Consider the following 18482-nt stretch of genomic DNA (forward strand, 5'->3'; position numbering starts at 1 on the left):
ATTTTCGTAAGTTTCTTCCGACGATACAATCAATTTGCTGTTTTACCATTGCTAGAGCGCGCTGTATTCATTATTTTATCCATCGATAATAAAGATATTGTTATATATAAACTTTTTATTTTCTAAGATATCTAACGAAATTAAAATGTTACAATAAACAATTCCTTACTAAATATAAACAAATAATTAAGACTGTATTGATTAAAATTAAACAAAATAATAGCAATAACAATAACGACACAACGATACAACAACTACAACAGAACAACAACAAAAATAAAATCAAAAACAACAACAACCATAAAAACAACAACAGCAACAATAATTGTAATAAATAACAGTAATAATAATAAAAAGAAAAATAAGAAGAAGGAGAAAAAGAAGAATAATCACAACAACTACAATAAGAACAACAATAATAAAAATATAATAACGAAAATAATAATAAAAATAATCAATAATATGAACGCTTACTTTCAGTAATTATAATATTGCTATCTCTGTGATATAAATTGTTATATGTACATTATATATATAAAAAAAAAAAAAAAAAAAAAAAAAATGAGAGACAGAGATAGAAAGAGTGGACTGTGATAAGAGGAAAAGAGAGAAGAGAAACAGAAAGGTGGAAGGGAGATGTACAACGTACGTGGAGTAAGCTAACGGGAATATTTTTACCCGAGCCTGTTAACTACACTCTGTTATTTTATCTCATGTACGTAGCTTTCCCACTACTACAAGTGCGTCCTGCTGGAATATAAGTTTTAAGGCGTGTTTTGATAGCGTCGGGGCGTGTCAGTTGGGGCTTCCTACCTAATGGATCGCTGCTTTGCTCATTCGTTCATACTTTTTCAAGTACACGACTCATGATACCATGAAACTTCCTTCAACATTACGTTCCTATTAAAAAAAGAACAAAAAAAAAAAAAAAATTCTTTCTGAAAATTTTTTCTTCGTTTGTTAACAATCCTACGTTCAAATACAAGTATACTTGAAACGAACGATATTATTTGTGGTTAACCATAGATATACACCTATGTACTTACTTATGCATGTATGATAATTTGACGATAATATTCTGTGTTTACCGTTAAATTTGTTTTAAGAAATACCGGCACTAATTAGGCAATATCGATTTTAATAAAGAGAAACAACGATCGAACAATGTTGTTTCAATTACTTGCCCTAATGAATAGGTACGAAACTTCGAAGTGAATTGAAATTAGAATTTGTCACGCGAGTATTCGAGTAGTTATAATTGTTGAGTAATGGTGTCTTCCACTCATCCAAAACACGTCGAAGCTCATAACACTGTAGTCCGATGTAGCTCATAACGCTTTAATTCTACATAGATACATATGTGCGTTTATATATATATATATATATATATATATATACATACATATATATATACATATATTTATATATACATGTATATATATTTATATATATACACATATATATACACACATATATACATATAGGTACATACGTACAGTATGAGAATATGAGGCGACAAAATCAATTATTTTGTTAAACAACAAGCGATGTTGTGTTAGGTTTGGCAAAATAAGCAAAACAACGCAACACAGGACGGTGGCTGCGTATCGTTGCGTATACGCCATTTCATTCATATATTGCCCTACTCCGTCCGTTTTCGTCGTCTCTTCGTCTCGACGTTTCCATTCATCTCTTCGCTACGTCATTCCAACGTAGGAATTTACGTCTGTACGTAGAGATTCATTCTTTCTCGCATTGGTACGTATCTATCTCTCTACTTGTATAATAGTTTAAAATTTGTAAAACATTCAGTTGAAGCAATATGCTTAGATCTTTTCCATAATTTGAAAGTAAGGTGAATAAGTATACCTAGATATTTTAATTTAATATCGTCAAAAATTTGTTCAATTTATTTACAAACTTTATATTAAATATGCTCGTTGATTTTGATTTATTGTGTCGTGATCGCAAGGTTTTCCTTTAAAAAAGAAATATAGTAAACATTAGATGAATTATTATCTAGCTAATTGTAAATCATAATAATTTTTAAAATTAAATGAATATATACATGTACGTATGTGTATATTCATTTAATAATAATAGATAAAAAATAATATATATATATGTATATAACAAATGTTCGAGTTGTTTTATATTTTTATTTTTGAAATAGCTTTGAAAAGTATCGGATCGACATATCGATGTATGTAAAGTTAACTAGCTAAACAATCTATTAATATTACATGACAATATTTATTATATTTCGTCAATATTACGATACGTCATAATAACGTATTGTAATTAAGAGATGATATGCGTAAATCTGTGTACTTATTCTGTAATTTCACTATTCTATTACTGTTTACGATTTATAATAAATAAGAAACGTAAGAGAACTTTTTTTCGCAGTAAAATATTTATCTTATAATATAAAACTTAATTGACAATATTTATGATAAATATTGCTATAACTATTCTTAATGTTTTTAATCTCTTATTATTATATTGTCTATTTATTTTCAGACAAAGCAAAACAAAATTTGGATTATAAAGGATATTGCGAATTTTTTCTAGAACGCACAAATCCTTCTGCGAGCTGCATGCTGTTCATTGAAGGACGTTACCCTTTTGATAAATATATCTAGGAATTATTCTTACTTTGCTCTCATATTCACGTTTCACGGAAAGAATGAACACCCTTAAAAACGAAGGTGTCTTCAATGTATGTACCACTTAGATCCACTGTCATAATAGCCCTACTCTCGTGGGATCTGTCATTCGCCGACTACAATGCAACGATAACAGTTCCACCCTCTCTCTTTCTTTCTCTCTTTCTCGCTCTCTTCTTCTTTTTTCTCTTTGTCTATTTTTTATTTTTTTTTTTTGGTTATGAAAAATCCGGAAAAGTAATAATTGCGATGAAAGACTGGGATGTTTTCTTTTGCAGGCGACGAAATGCACGGATCCTCGAAGATCTCGCATAGGGAGAAAAGTGGCACGTTGAGGATGAGAGAAAGTGACGTATCTTTCTCTCTCTCTCTCTCTCTCTCTTTCTAGCGCACATATACACATATATAGAGAGAGATAGAGAAAGAGAGAGAGAGAGAGAAAGGAAGCGAGAGGAAGAGAACCAAGAGGGAATTCGTGTTGGAATAACATTGGGTGACTGTGGTATTGTCAACCCCCATCTCTCTATTTCTTTCTCTCTCTTTCTCTCTCTCTCTCTCTCTCTCTATATATATATATATATATATATATATATATATCCCTCTCTCTTTCTCTCTTTCTCTTTGCTACCTTTTCACTGTTCACATCTCTCCTTTTCGCTCCTCTCTCTTCGATCTGACCTATCCTAGCCAACGGCTTAGTTAGATTCTAGACCACTACGATAGAATAGACGGGCGGTAGTGGCAGGAGAGATGAAACAACACGCCATTCCCACCGGCACTTTTCGTATCTCTCTCTTCTTCTCTCTCCATTTCTATCTGTCTTTTTCTCTCTTTCTTCCTTTCGTTCGTTCATTCGTTCGTTCGTTCGTTCGTTCGTCCGTCCGTTCGTCCGTTCGCTCTTTTCCGCTTATACTCTCTTTGCTTCCCTAAATGTAGCCAATAAAAACAACACTATAGTCACAAGAGCGAAAGAGAAGTGGGGTGATGCTGAGGCGGTGAATTATAAAAATAACAGTGCGAGACGATCGAACAATTGGCCGATTCTCGCTCGGTGACGTTTCTACAGATGGGGATGCTGCCATTGTTGCTGCACTCCGACGAATGCTTAAGCTCTCTCTCTCTCTCTTTCTCTCTCTCTCTCTCTCTCTCTCTCTCTCTTTCTCTTTCTTTCTTTTGTCTCCCGTCTCTTCGATACGACCCACTATCCTCCCGCCTTTTTTCCCCTTCCTTCATCTCTCCCCCTTTTCACAAGAGAATTTTCAGAATTTGCATACTCGCTCCCTAGTTATATTGATATTGATACTTTCTGTCGATTTTGTCAATCTTCTTTTAAACTTTTAATTAGAAAGTAAACAAATTATAATATAGTTTTAAGTATAAAGTAATTCAATATAACGAATCTTTCTTTATCAAATAAGAGATATTTAATTATGTTCATTGTCTTACTATATATAAGATCAAGAAAGTATTATTAGAAATGTTCATTGAACAGATTTTCATTTATTAATAATCATTATTTATTAATTTTAAAGATATCAATACTTATAGTATGCGATATTGGTTTTGATATCAATATCCCAATATTCACTTTTGTCGTCACTATTCCATCGCGATTCCGACGCGATTCTTCCACAATTTATCTTCCTCTGTCACCTTTCTCTCTCTCTCTCTCTCTCTCTCTTTCCTTCTCTCTCTCTCTCTCTCTCTCTCTCTCTCTCTCTCTCTCTCTCCCTTCTCCGTACCGCACACGGGCCAGTAGCCGTACGCCTACGCCGCACAGCCAAGTCAAAGAGAGATAAAATCTATAAATATGTGGGAGGCGCACGCGACCCATTCCAGTGTTTGTTCAACCAGGAATAACCTCCGTTTCTTCATCGTACGGCGAAGCCCAAGAAGAGGCTGGTTTTGTGGCTTGACGCAAGACTAATCCGGGACGAAGGCTCGTTGCCACCTCCGGAGAAAGTAGATCTATGTATCCCTGGCCATCTATTCTCACAAATTTCTTTTTTTCTTCCCTTCTTTCTTCTTTATTCATTTATTTTTTTTTCTCTTTTTCTCTTTTCTTCTTCTTCTTCTTCTTTCCATCACTTCCAAAAATTGATACATTTATCGACGTTTATAGCCATTTTCACGTTTCATGGTTTAATCCAATTGCGAGGATCAAACGAAAAGAGAATATTAACCATCTACTTACTTACTTATTTACTTTCGTGGATTCATCCTTCGAGTATTTACCGAGCCCACAAAGTGTTGTGGAATTCGGACAATTTGTCGGCACGTCGTATCCATCGTCCTAGTCGTTTTTGTCGGTTCTGGAGAAGACGCGATACATCGCCCTTACGGCTACGAAAGTTCTCGTTATTTCGACGTTCATCAGGCACACGAGACGCAAGTTAGTTAGCGGTAAACACAGCTCATCAATCTTCCGAGAACATCACCGGCTTGATGTGGCACTGCTCTCTCGTACGAGATGCCGCCGATCTAAAATACTTCCAACACGTGTATCCATTAAGGCGATGTCGGTTTAAGCCTCATTCAGGAGGAACGTAATCGTTGTTGTCTCTTGTCGTTGTGGCATGAACTTTACGTATTGATCGATTTACAAAATTGCATATTGTCTTATAAATATGACTGTGATTTAATTCTGAATATGTATTGCAGATATTGTTTGAATTAATCTATCTTATTTATTTCATTTTCACACAATTTATATATGTATATATAGAATTACAATTATACAGAATAGCTATATATACAGAATTCTTGTTAGATTCGAGATTTGTGATATCTGAAGTTATTTCAAAACTTTCATGACAAGGTTTAGAAATAGATGAAATAAGAATAGATAGATAAATGATAAGAGAGTTAATATTTTTTTCTGTTAACTTCAACTTTCTGTTAACACCAACTATTTAATATTCTTCTTTCACCTTTAAACTTGAAAACAATTTTAGTTTACATATTCGATTAAAATATAAAAAAATGTTTCGTGCAATGAAAAATAAGAGAATTTAAGTTAGTAGGGTAACCATAGTATTTCTTTTCCTATTACTATATGATATTACTTGAATGATTATCTTTCAAACGATATTCAGATAATAATCGAATGATCGATTAAGGAATCCTTTTGTACTTTACCTCCATCATTTCTATTATACATGTAGGCAGGAAAATAGGAGTGTTTGCGCGCGCACGAACGCACGTAGGCATCGTAGCGAGACGAGGGCCGATACCGGCCAACGAGCTCCGCCATTCTCCACACCTGGCAACAGCCAATGGTAGGATAAAGGAGCTGGAACGAGAGAGCTTTTGCTCCTCGAACGCCACACCCTTTATTGCGACCACATATCGACCGAGTCGCATCAGTCGCATGGCTAACGATAAGTAAGTAAGTACTTGTCGACGCTTCTGCGTATTAGAACATACATGTGCGCATGTGTGTGCGTGCAAGTGCAAGCTGCCTCGTTTAATCGAACGCTGATACCTACTTTGCTATAGGTACGTTTAAAAGCACCAATAGGTATACAAGGCGTTGAATGAAAAAAAAAAGAAGAAAGTTCGAGTGTCGAGAGGATAGATGGGTGGTAGGTACATATGTAGTTAGCTAGAGAGGATGGGAAAAAAATAAATATTATTATTTAGAATAAATTTTTGGTTGTAGTAATTTTAGATGTAAACAAAAGTTTTATATAGCCAAGTTATCGAACGTATTAGCGATTTCTTGTAAAGAAACAAAATTGTTTTGTTTGATTAATTTTGATCTTGCAATTAGAGTTAACGGATGAAACATTATTCCAGTCAAGTAACAGTTATAGACTGATTATATATAGACAATACATTCAATATTAAAGATCGATTATGTATAGATAACACGTCCAACATACGTTCAATATAGAAGCGATTTTTGATTCTAGTAATACATTTTATGTAATCTATCCAACCTTCATATACTTACTTATATGAAGCTGTATAATCAAATATTATGAAACTACAAACTGTATGTTTTTAATAAGAGAATCTATCTTACAATTCATTCTTTAGTTTATTGATATCGTATCTACATCATCATTTATCAGATATATATTATCGTAGATAGAAGTTAATTCATTTGTCCTACTATTCTCTATCTTAATGGTAATTATATTTATTATTAGTTATTATAGACACACATATATATATATACACTAAATGATATATACACATATAAATACATATATATATATATGTTAAATGATATATATATATATTTATTTATTCGTAAACATTATCAAATAAAAAAAGAAAAAAATAAACATTTCTCTCAGTTGATTCGTTTTTTAGTTGGATCGCAGTTTGGAGATTCTAGTTATCAAGTAGCATAGGTATACTCAAGCATCGATGATGGACCTTTAATAAGAGAGTAATGGACGAGTGGTCGTGTCTCGAGACGAAAGTTAACAAAGTTTACAACGGTTGAGACTACTTTCAACCGAGTGTATAGGCACGGTCAGTGATCCTAGGCTCTATGCAGTTAGGAAAGTAATCTTAACGCGAAAGAGTCGAATAGTTTAACAAGCCTTGGTATTTGGATCCGGCCTAAATGTTATTTCACGCGACGAAGATCGCTTCTTCGAGCAACACTCTCGCTGCTCGACTACCGCGATCCGCATGTCGTGTACCTGACCAAGAGAATGAGACAGTGAGCGAGAGAGGGGATGGGGGGAGGGAGGAGGGAGATCGTCAAATATGTATGCGGATAAACACGGGACGGTTGACAGAAATAATATCCGCGGGTGAAGGTGCGCGCACCTGTCTGTAACGTGGATCTCAAAAAGATGCTGGGCGATTCTAACCGAAGAGAGACAACGAAAAAAAAATCACATATATTCGACTAGAACTTACTGTTAGAAGATATTTTCCTTTCCCTTTTTTCTTTTTTCTCTCTCTTTTTTTTTTTTTTTTTTTCGAATGTACCTACCTATCGTAATTACTTTGAACTACTAATATAATTTCAAATGCACTCGTCGTAATACTTTTATTGTATTTAATATTACTTTAAGATCTTTTATTACTTTAAGTTATATTATATTATACTTGAGATGTTATTATAGATATCTTTAATAATTTGAAGAAGGAACAAATGATAATTATTGAGTGATATAAAAAATATGTCGTTAAATGCTATACAAAATTTCGTTAAACGAACGATAAAGAGAATGATAAATTATCTAAAAATCCGAGAGCATTCTTCGTTTTATCAAATTTAATATTCCATTATGTGTCTACTTATAAATTTTATAGAAAATATATAATATATAGGCTTGAAAAATAATCTTAACATTTATCAAAATCTCTTTTATTACGACAAAATATTCGAGGATATTCCTTCATATTCTTTCATGGATTTTATGAAACTCTTCGTCACGTTTCACAGTGCGACGGGAATGAGCAGGTGAATCGTTTGCTGCGTGCGTGCGGAGTTTTCCAATAACATTCGTAAAAGGAGAAAAAGTAAGAAAGAGAGAGAGAGAGAGAGAGAGAGAGAGAGAGAGAGAGAGAGAGAGAGAGAGAGAGAGAGAAAGATGGAAAAACATATCTTTTGTCATCAATGAAACGATCGAGGTCGAGCAATAATGCCCCGTGGACGATACCAAGAACTTGGATCTCGTTCTTTTCATGAAAGCAATAAGAATCACGCACATTCGTCCTGGAGATTTCGAACAGACCACCGGAATAGTTCGAAGTCTATGTATCTATGTAGCCCTTCAGAAATACCAATTCGTTTGATCTTTCTGGCTTGTACTTGCTCCTCGACCTTTTCTCGATATTCGAACATCGAATTCTTCGTTTGAACGAACGTGAACGCTGATCAAACGACGGAACTATGATTCGTCTCGTACAATCGAAGAAAGACGTTTACTTACTTGTTCTTACCTAGGAATAACGAATAGCTAGTACAAAGAAAATTATACGTACAATTAAATTAAAATACAAAGAAAAAAATAAGAAACATGATAGTATTTAGATAAAGAGTAGGGTAGATTTATTTACGTGTTAAAAAATTGGACATTTTTAAAGTATTCGATTCATGTAAGGACGGATGCATTTACGTATTTAGTCTTTAAAGGGCGTTGACTAACTAGAACGTTACAAATGTTTGGGATTGCATTAAAATAAATTAATGATCGTGTACGATATATCTATATTTTTTTGTTACGGTTGTTCGTGCTAAAGATGTGCTAGAAATACATTACCCAAATTCGATTATAGTCGAAAATATAGAAATAAAATTTATATCAGATATTAAATGAAATTTATTATGTGATGTAAATTTATATTGTCGTGTGAGAGACTCCTCTTTTACAGGGCCTGAGGCAATTGCTTCCATCGGCCGTGCGTAAATCCACTACTCGATCGATACTTCGTAATATTACTAATATTAAATCCCACAAAATTTTCTAGTCGATATAAATTTATCAAACAAACATATGTAAATATGTTAAATGAATGCTTGTTTTGAATATGTACCTATATCTATACATAGAGTTAAGTATATATAATATCTAATTTAATGTGTATACATACAAAAATTGCAGTATAAATTTACAACAAGAAAAAAGAAGAAAGAAAGAAAAAAGAAAAGAAACACTTCCAAAATGTTTAATTAATGTTACAAGGCATGTGTATTATGTATCAAGATATCTTTGTTGAATTTATTTTGTTCAGTAAAGAATTTCGCCAGGATTATAAAGTTTTTACTTAGAATTTATAGGTATTGCATTCTGTAAAGAGAAGTTTCTCGGTCGTAAAATAACCAAGTGTCAAAGATATTCGCGAAGACGCCGTGCATACATACGTGGACGTTTGACTCACGTGAATGCTCGTGAGCATACCGAAGTCGTAAAGTCTCTCCTCTCGACGAGGAGGGATGAAAAAGAATTCGGTACCTAATTCGAGATGTTTATCCAAGCACCGTAGCGGCTCTCTTAATTCATACGCCCTGTTGTTGCAGCTCAGCGAGAAGGAAATTTATTAAAATCGTTATAGCTCTGTTGCGTCGGTGTACATACCAAGAGAAACGCGTTATTATTACGTACCGAACGAAGGGTGTCTCTCTCTTTCTTACGTTTCTCTCGTACCAGGAACAGAAACTAAGTATGAGCGAGTTCGTGCGTTTCACGTATCTAATGTAGATAAGACACCAACATTTCTAAAGGATCTTTAGAAGGTTTATCTGCATAATAAAGGATAATATATGCTTCTCTTACATGAGTAAATTTAATATTCCACGAAATTTAGTCAAACTCGAATTGATACTCTCTGAAGATAGTTTGATCGTAATCAATATTTTTGCCTTCGATTAAAATATTTCTTACACTTATTCATAACCGTGCAAAACTTTTTAAGTATTGTGGTAATCAATAATAATATAAGATATATTGAGAGAATTATTTGATGGTAATAAATTCAACTTAAATTAAATTATCAAATATTACGTACCGCGTATTGGCGAATGTGTTAAACGAAGCAGAAGAAATTATCAAGCGTATCAATATATCCACAATAATTTGGCGATCATTATTGAATTAAGTTAATGAATCAATAATTTACATAGATATAATATACTGCTTATGTTCATATTAGCAGTATTATATCAGAGAGTATATCTTATCTTTTCAAATTATATAATAATAATAATAATAATTATTAATATTTTTAATCGCTTTCTTTTCACACCGTTATCATCCTAATTAAATTATTCTCACACGATTAAAATAGAATCTATATCGTTTACATTACTCCGTTAATCGAAAAATCTATCTATAAAAAATCATATTTTCCATGGACACCCTATATATTCTACCGTAAAAATGAATTTGCCCGCTAGAGGAAAAAGAAAAAGCAAAAAGATCGAGAAGCTAAGCTTTTTGAGATATGGTATATGAAATTGTTCGTTGTTCGAGAAATTGAGAATGCATCCAATGTGCAAATCAGTTTAAACGATAAAAAGGGACAGAGAGAGAGAGAGAGAGAGAGAGAGAGAGAGAGAGAAAGAAAGAGTGTGAATAGAACTCGATGCCTCCACAGCGTAAAATAACAACAAGCATCATTTTCATGCGTCCCATTTTCATCGTCAGTTTTCGCAATACGACACACACACACACACACACACACACATCTGCCAAGTCAGGGATTGATTTATATCTCTCTACCGATTAAAAGGAACTTCGTAGATTCGATCGGACGATTTGCGAGGGCCTTCTGAGAGAGGCGCCGCCTATATCTCGTTACTCGGCACGTCTAAGAATAACGATCGGCACGACGTTAATGGATGATTTGTTCGACTTTAAAGAGGAAAGAGGGGGTAGGAGAAGGGGAAGGAAAGAGAAAGAGAGAGAAAGATAGAAGAAGAAGCACACAGCGTGCGATACTTTAGAGAATTTAGGTGGAAAGATCCGAACGAGAGTTCGTATATAGGAAAAGGGCAATGGGAGATGAAGGAGAAGAAGAAGGAAAAGAAGAGGAGGAGGAGGAGGAGGAGGAGGAGGAGGAGGAGGAAGAAGAAGAGGAGCGTGCGTTTACTATGCCGACAATGTTTGTTCAGCCGCAACTTCTCTAAATCTTTTGTGCCCTATGCGAACGGAGGGTTGTACGCTCGGCTCATGTATATAAGTTTCCTACATACATGCTTACATACTCGTACATAGTCGAATGCATATGCACATAGGTACCTACATAGATACATGCGTTTACTTGCAATCGTTTACGGTTATCGACGTAAGTAAGTACTTATACGTGGTGTTTCTCGAAAACAAAAAACAAAAAATTAGAAACGATATCGCTTTAAGAGAGTAGAGATATTCGAGAAACTGAAATGAAGTAAGAAAGATTCCACGTTGGTATCTTTCTGTATACATTTTTAAGTACTTTCGTATGATGGAATAAATTTGATTAATATCATTAAATATATAGGTATACCTATTTACGTAGGACGTACAATCGAATAGACAAGTTTTTGTAATTATTATAGATCTGATAAATAATCTAGATCTACTTTGTACCATCTCTCGTGATCATCTTTTTCAATTGATATTACTCGAGATAAAAAACAACGAACACGATAGTTCGAAGTTTATTAAACGCAAGTGTGCGACAAGGTACGTTCACATCGTCGTCGTCTCGACGACGACGACGGCGATGACGATGATGACGAAAAGTCGTCGGCTCGTCACCTCATCGTTCGGTAGCGTGAGCGTTTAGCTTCCGTTTCGTTTGGTCGGAACACAGATCGGCTGTCTAAAAGACACGAAGCAACGGCCAAGACAAACCTTAAATGCTTGCTAACCAAACAGTCGGAATTAGCCGCGTTACCCGCCCACGAGGAAACCGGCGCTTTCACCGTTTATACCTCTCTATGGCTATTATCTTCTTCTTCGTTGCAGCAGCCGTACCCATGGCACGCATAGCCTCTTCATTTCGACTGAAGCCTTGCATCCGGGTTGCACCTCGAACTTTGACGGTAGCTTGAACTTTAGCGCTTGGGTAACCGAAACTCGCGATATCAAAGAAATATACGTACCTTATAAGATGTATGATTTATGAATAAATAAATGTATATATATGTGTGTGTGCGCGCGTGTGAGAATTTTGTTAAGATCGATAAAAAAGAAATTATTCGTATTTTGATAGAAAATATAATCCTAGATCATCAATATCAATATCGATAGGTAGATGTTTTATAGCGAATAAGTGGTATATTAGTAAGGTATATAAGTATCTATAATATTTGTATATATATTATCAAATATTTTTATACGTAATATAAATGTATATATTAAAATAGATAAGTATTTAGATAGAAAAAATATAAATATATATAAAAATCTATAGGTAATTACATATAAGTAGATATCTACGTACGAATAAGAAAAAATAATAGATCACTAGTTCAGTTTTAATACGAGATAGGAGTAGAGACATAAAGGGTAAAGATGAAATAGGTAATTTGAAAAATAAAAATGTTTCGTTTTACCCTCTTTCATTTTCTGATCGAGGGGACAAGTCAAAGATGTTCGAAAGAGGAAAAGAGAGAGTTTGGAACGTTATCCGAACGGATTCACCACCGGCTGGATTTATTTCTTTAAGGCAGACAATGAGGAAGGAAATGCGGTTGATACGTTTTCAAGATAAATAAACCGCCTTACGCGGCGCTATACGACGAAAAGAGGACAACGTAGACGTTTCTATGACGCGTTTGTTTGCATCCCGAGAGCAAATCGGACACGTTATAACACGTCGCTAATCTCGAATGAAAATATTTCGTACGGTCCCTTTGTATCGCGTTTTGAAGCGAGAACGAAATTAAGTTGCTACCATCAACGTCTTCATCGTTGAATGCTGCATTAAATCGAACATTAAATTTTCACCACTGTCGGTAGTGTAAAAAGAACACATTTGTAGAACAATATTCGTATCTAGTCTTTCGCTTTTCGAAAGTAATGAATAAGCCAGCGGTCTATTCTTTATGCAAACCAACGAGAGTCAGGCTGCATTGTATGCTCCACTTAATTTCCATTCTACAATTCGCATTGTATGTATGCATAATGATTTCTCCACGTGCTCGATACGCACGAGAGAATCTTTTGTTTTCGTTTGTCTAAAAGTCGACAGGTAGATAGGAAAAAGATAGTCGAGTATGTCGTAACACTTTCCAATTTTTCAGATTTTATCAAATATTCGTAGTTACGACGTAAAAGTAATCGATAATAACGTTCCGATCAATCTCACGTCGAAATTTTTCACGTTCAGAAATAGATTCATTTTCTATCTATTATGTACTGTTATTTTATTTGCACAGAGAAAAAATTATGTGTTACAGATTTTTATTATTATACGTATGCAACATTTACACAAGCGCACGACGAATGAACGAGTAATTCGACTTCTCGAAGAAGAAGTCTTTATCAATTCGTTATCCTAATAACGATTACGTGTAATAATAAAGAAACAATATCTGTGTGAATTGATAACAATGTATAACTCATTGATTTATCTTCGGCTTGGAAGTATTATAGTTTGGCCGCCATTACTTTCACATATTTTCAGAGATATTATCTTCTCAATTGATTGTTATCTTTTTCAAATGCATATAAACATTTCTAATATGTACTTTTAATCGCAATAAAATGATAAGTTTTATGATATAATGGTATTACAGTTACGATTTTAAAAATCTATACATAAAGATAATTCATCGATTTTTAAGATGTTTAAAGAATGCACAATAAACTTGACGTATAAAATGAATCTTTCTAGGTATTCGTTTTTCATAAGAACATAAACAAAAAACGTTCAAAAAAGTTTCTTCTATATTTCATATTGCAAAAAAATAACATTTCTTTCTGAAAATTCTCAAAAATCCTTTAAACAGCATATTAATTTCTTTATATATAATCTAAAATTCAAAGTCACACTCTCTTTGTTTGATCTAATGAAAAATTTACTCTATTTCAAAAAGTTACCAAATATTTCTACGATTGACTGTACCGACGTACATACATAATCAAAGAGTCATTAAAAATGCTTCAATTCTTTAGCACATTAGTTACTCATGCAAATTGTAAGAACTTTAAATTTAAATACAATTTATATAAGTTTTATATCTACCGAAGAGTATTACAACTTTGACACAGAGATACAACTACGACTACCTACTTTTCGTGCTACTTACCCAAATCATGGTCGAATAATAAAAGAAAATAAATTCACGGGAGGAAAGAAAACTGCGTAAGTTTGAATTTCCAGGCTGGGTCATGCACGTTTGGCCGTTGAGGGTTTAGCAATACGCAACCCTATCTGTCGAAGCCAACCGCGGAATATCACTGCACATCCAGATAATCCTCCGGGCCCATTGATATGCTGATGGTGAGACTTGTCGCGTGAAATTGCCAACGGGTATGCATTGTTCGCTTGAATTCCGCTTCGGTCCTTTTCAGAGAGAGAGAGAGAGAAAGGGGGGAGAAAGAGGGGGAAAGAGCGAGAGATACAGGGAATGATGCCACCCCCGTAACCCTCCTTGCTTCGCTTTTGCCAGGCTCAATCCTATCGGCAACGAGCAGGTTTCTCGTTTTAGCCTCGAACGAGAAAAGTTTTTCTCTCTCTCTCTTTCTCTCTTTCTCTCTCTCTCTCTCTCTCTCTCTCTATCCTTTTCTATCTCACTTTCTGTTTTGTGAAAGAGAGGGAAATATGGGAAAATAACGAGTTCGATTTTTGGTCGGATCGTAGAAACGGTTATACTGTGATATTCGATATCGATCCCACATCGTTGAAACGAAGAAAACCTAAGAAAAATGTTGGAGTAGCTCTCTAATGCTAACCAGATTATGCCTATTTTTCTCCGACGGCGAGAACGTGAGAAACAGCAGGCGCTGCATCGATCTGTTTGTTATCTTTATGCGCGATCGTATCGCAGCGTGCAGGTCATATTCTTGTAAGTAAACGCGTGCAAGGAGCAGCGTCGGGTAAACCGATGGATGACTGCAAGAGAGATACGACCCAGAATTGGTGTATACGTACGTAGATAGGTACATAGGTATATGTAGGTATGTATACGTACGTGTAAACACCGAGAGGCTTTATGAAAGCCCCGAATCGTGCAAGAGATTATTCGCGATTTTTGTAGTTGTCAAGAAGCATCGTTTTGTCAGAGAAGTTGACTTGGAAATCTTTTTGACTTAATTTTACTTAGTTTTATCTACATTTCCTTGAATATTTATATACCTTAAATATTTATATATCTGTTCACAAAACGTAGATAAATGTCATTTTTAAATGGAAAGATATCCAAGTATCACTTTTTAAATCGTACTCTTTTACGGGTTCAAGATCGAATTGTTCTTACGGTTATTAAGAAGTTCTTTCATTAAATCTTTGCAGATATCAATATTATTTATAGATAAATAATGCTCATGAAATATTAGGTATCCGTATTAATTAACAGTATCTATATTTATTATAAAACTTGCAGTATTCGATATATTTATAGAGAGAAGATCGTTTTAAATCGATCTATCGTACTACCTAGTATTTAGAATTTAAATATTATATCTACGATAACGGATACAACAATGCGTCTTAAACTTACTATACATCGATATTATTACAAACTTACGATTAGTAGAATAATCTTTGGAGACAAATATATTCTATAAGAATAATACAATATAAAAGATATTATATACTATACGTTTTAAAACGGACGTGCGATTAAATATGTAAAATTAAGAATTCACGGGAAAACTAATTTTTCGATTTCCAATTGGCTGCTAATGAGAAAATAATACAGTTCCGCACGTCATTGGAATAAGAAACGCTTGTCGCTCGATTCCTTACTTGACTTGTACAACGGAAACGACATCTTGACGCGGCATCACCAAACGTTACACCTTTTTTTTTGCGGTGAATATTATTCCGGCGATGCTTGCGTTCTATGCCCTACGTCTTCTCGAGTATTGGTTTACACGAGTAGTTCGGAGGTCTCGAGAATTAAATTTCATCGCTATGTAAACATCGTTCTAGGACTCGTGAGGAGGACTAGACAAGAAACATACGGAGATGAAGCCGCCGGACGCGAGTCTTCCTCCTTCGGTTAATCCGATCGAAGGATTTACCACAGATTTTGTTACTTCGCGTGTCAATTTTACGTAGTACACTTATTTCTCCAATTACATAAAGTAAAATATATTTATTATTTTAACTTCGTAACTCGCGTCTTTTATATTAGAACGCTCGAATTTGATTCGAATGACGATATAAGTTTTGTTTGCTTTTAAATATAAATATTTTGATAGATATTTATGAAACCACGTGACAAAATACTCGCAATCATTACGAAATATTTTTGTAATTGGATAATCATCGTTGGAAATCGATGAAGATCAAATTTCTTAAAGGTGATACCACGTAGATAGTCGATTCATATAACATTGAAGAGATGTTCGAGTGTATCTTTAATTGACGTTAAAAAAACTTATGTTAACCGACAGATGAGAAAAATCGTAGATAATTCAAAAACTAGAAAATAAATGGAGTACACCTAACTAGATTATTATGTAATAAACTATTCTAATTCCAGTTTTCTATGTCAATCCTGTCAATTATTATTGCCAATACGAGCTAATTAATTCGGATAATTATAATTAAGATATTCTATTATAAGTTATACGCGGGATATTTGCGTCAGAGGTTTTGCTTTGATTAACGATTCGACAAATCGTGTGACGTAATGGCGGTATGTCTTTGGAAGAAGAAGATCGGTACGAGATGGCCGCGAGTTAGCGGTCTCATCGAAAACCAGCCTGGTTTATTGTTTTTGGACGAAAAAAGAGTCTTCTTCGTATCCGCAGATGACTCCGATCGCTAACATAAGATGGCTACGTAAGATAGGTCAAGGAGGAGAAAAAGTTTATTTTGCCTGCTTTCGAAATCCCGTAAACACTCGGAGGGAAAAATCTTTTAGGAGGGCAGGGGTAGGAGAAGAGATAGGTAGAGATAGGTATACAATGCATATACAACGTAACTCTAACGACGAAATCAACGTAGTCAAATTTTCATGATTATGCGATATCCCGTTGCTACTTTAAATCGGGATAGTTGCTTGCGGCTACAGAAAATATGCAAATCGCATTGTGTACGCCCTCATCGAATCGATGCTAATCCCGATTATGGGCGAACCTTACTTCGTCAAGGCGTAGCTTATTAAACTTAACGTCGCTTAAGTAAATCCGGTTACATTCTGAAATAAAGGAAAAAGATCAATGAGAGATTCTCGATAATTCTATATCTGAATAAATAAATAAATAGAAATTATTTACGGTTAAGCCATAACATGGGATTTATTGATTTTTTAGAAAATTTTTACTTTTCTCCTATATCTCTTTTAAATACTTATGATTTAGACCTGTAATATAACTGTAGGAACGTCGGAAAAGAATTTTTGAGAACACAATATAATACATAAATAACTATCCATTTATTTTATCTATCTAAATACTTGTTTACCTGCGAATGATTATTAGCATTGTATTTTACTTTTAACATTTATTATTATTATTATTATTATTATTATTATTATTCTTTTTTTCTTTTTTTTGAACAAAGTCATTCGAAGAGAAAAGCAAAAAAGAAAAGAAATGCTAGAAAGTTTGGTATGTAAGAAGAAAAGAGGTATTATATTTCGTTACCGTACGAACGATAGCTTCGGGGAGACAACGAGTTTGGCATAGAACGCAAGCAAAAGACAATTAAAGTTTCGTCTTCGGAAGGAACGTCTTCGAAGGCATTTTGTAGGCGGGTAACTTCTATCAGCCGGCGGCTACGAAATAGGGTAGAAACGGAGAAGAAAGATCCAAAGGGCAGAATCTTGAAGACCTATTATCCTTTCTTTGCCATAAAGTATCTCGGGAAGCAAACAAAAATTTCGACATAAACAGTTTTTTTTTTTTTTTCATAATTTTTTTGTCCCTCGTTTCTTAATCCTACGACATTAATCTTTTTATTTTAATCACGACCTCGCTCATTTTTTGTCCAGATGGTTGATAAATTTGATCTTTTTCTTTTTCTTTTTAATTCTATCATTTAATGTCTCATCAACCGCTTGCTTGTATGTAGGTCATTAGCGACATATGTAAGAGGCAAAGTTTACAGTTATGTTATACAGTTTGGTGTGCTTCAAATAATATAAATAACCTTTATATATTCCACGTGCTTTAAATTTTGAATTAAATCTTTCTTCTTTATCCAGTACGTAGTATCCAAACATATTTAGTATTTATT

The sequence above is a fragment of the Vespula pensylvanica genome, chromosome 22 (assembly GCF_014466175.1).
Source record: "Vespula pensylvanica isolate Volc-1 chromosome 22, ASM1446617v1, whole genome shotgun sequence".
Classification (NCBI taxonomy): Eukaryota; Metazoa; Arthropoda; class Insecta; order Hymenoptera; family Vespidae; genus Vespula; species Vespula pensylvanica.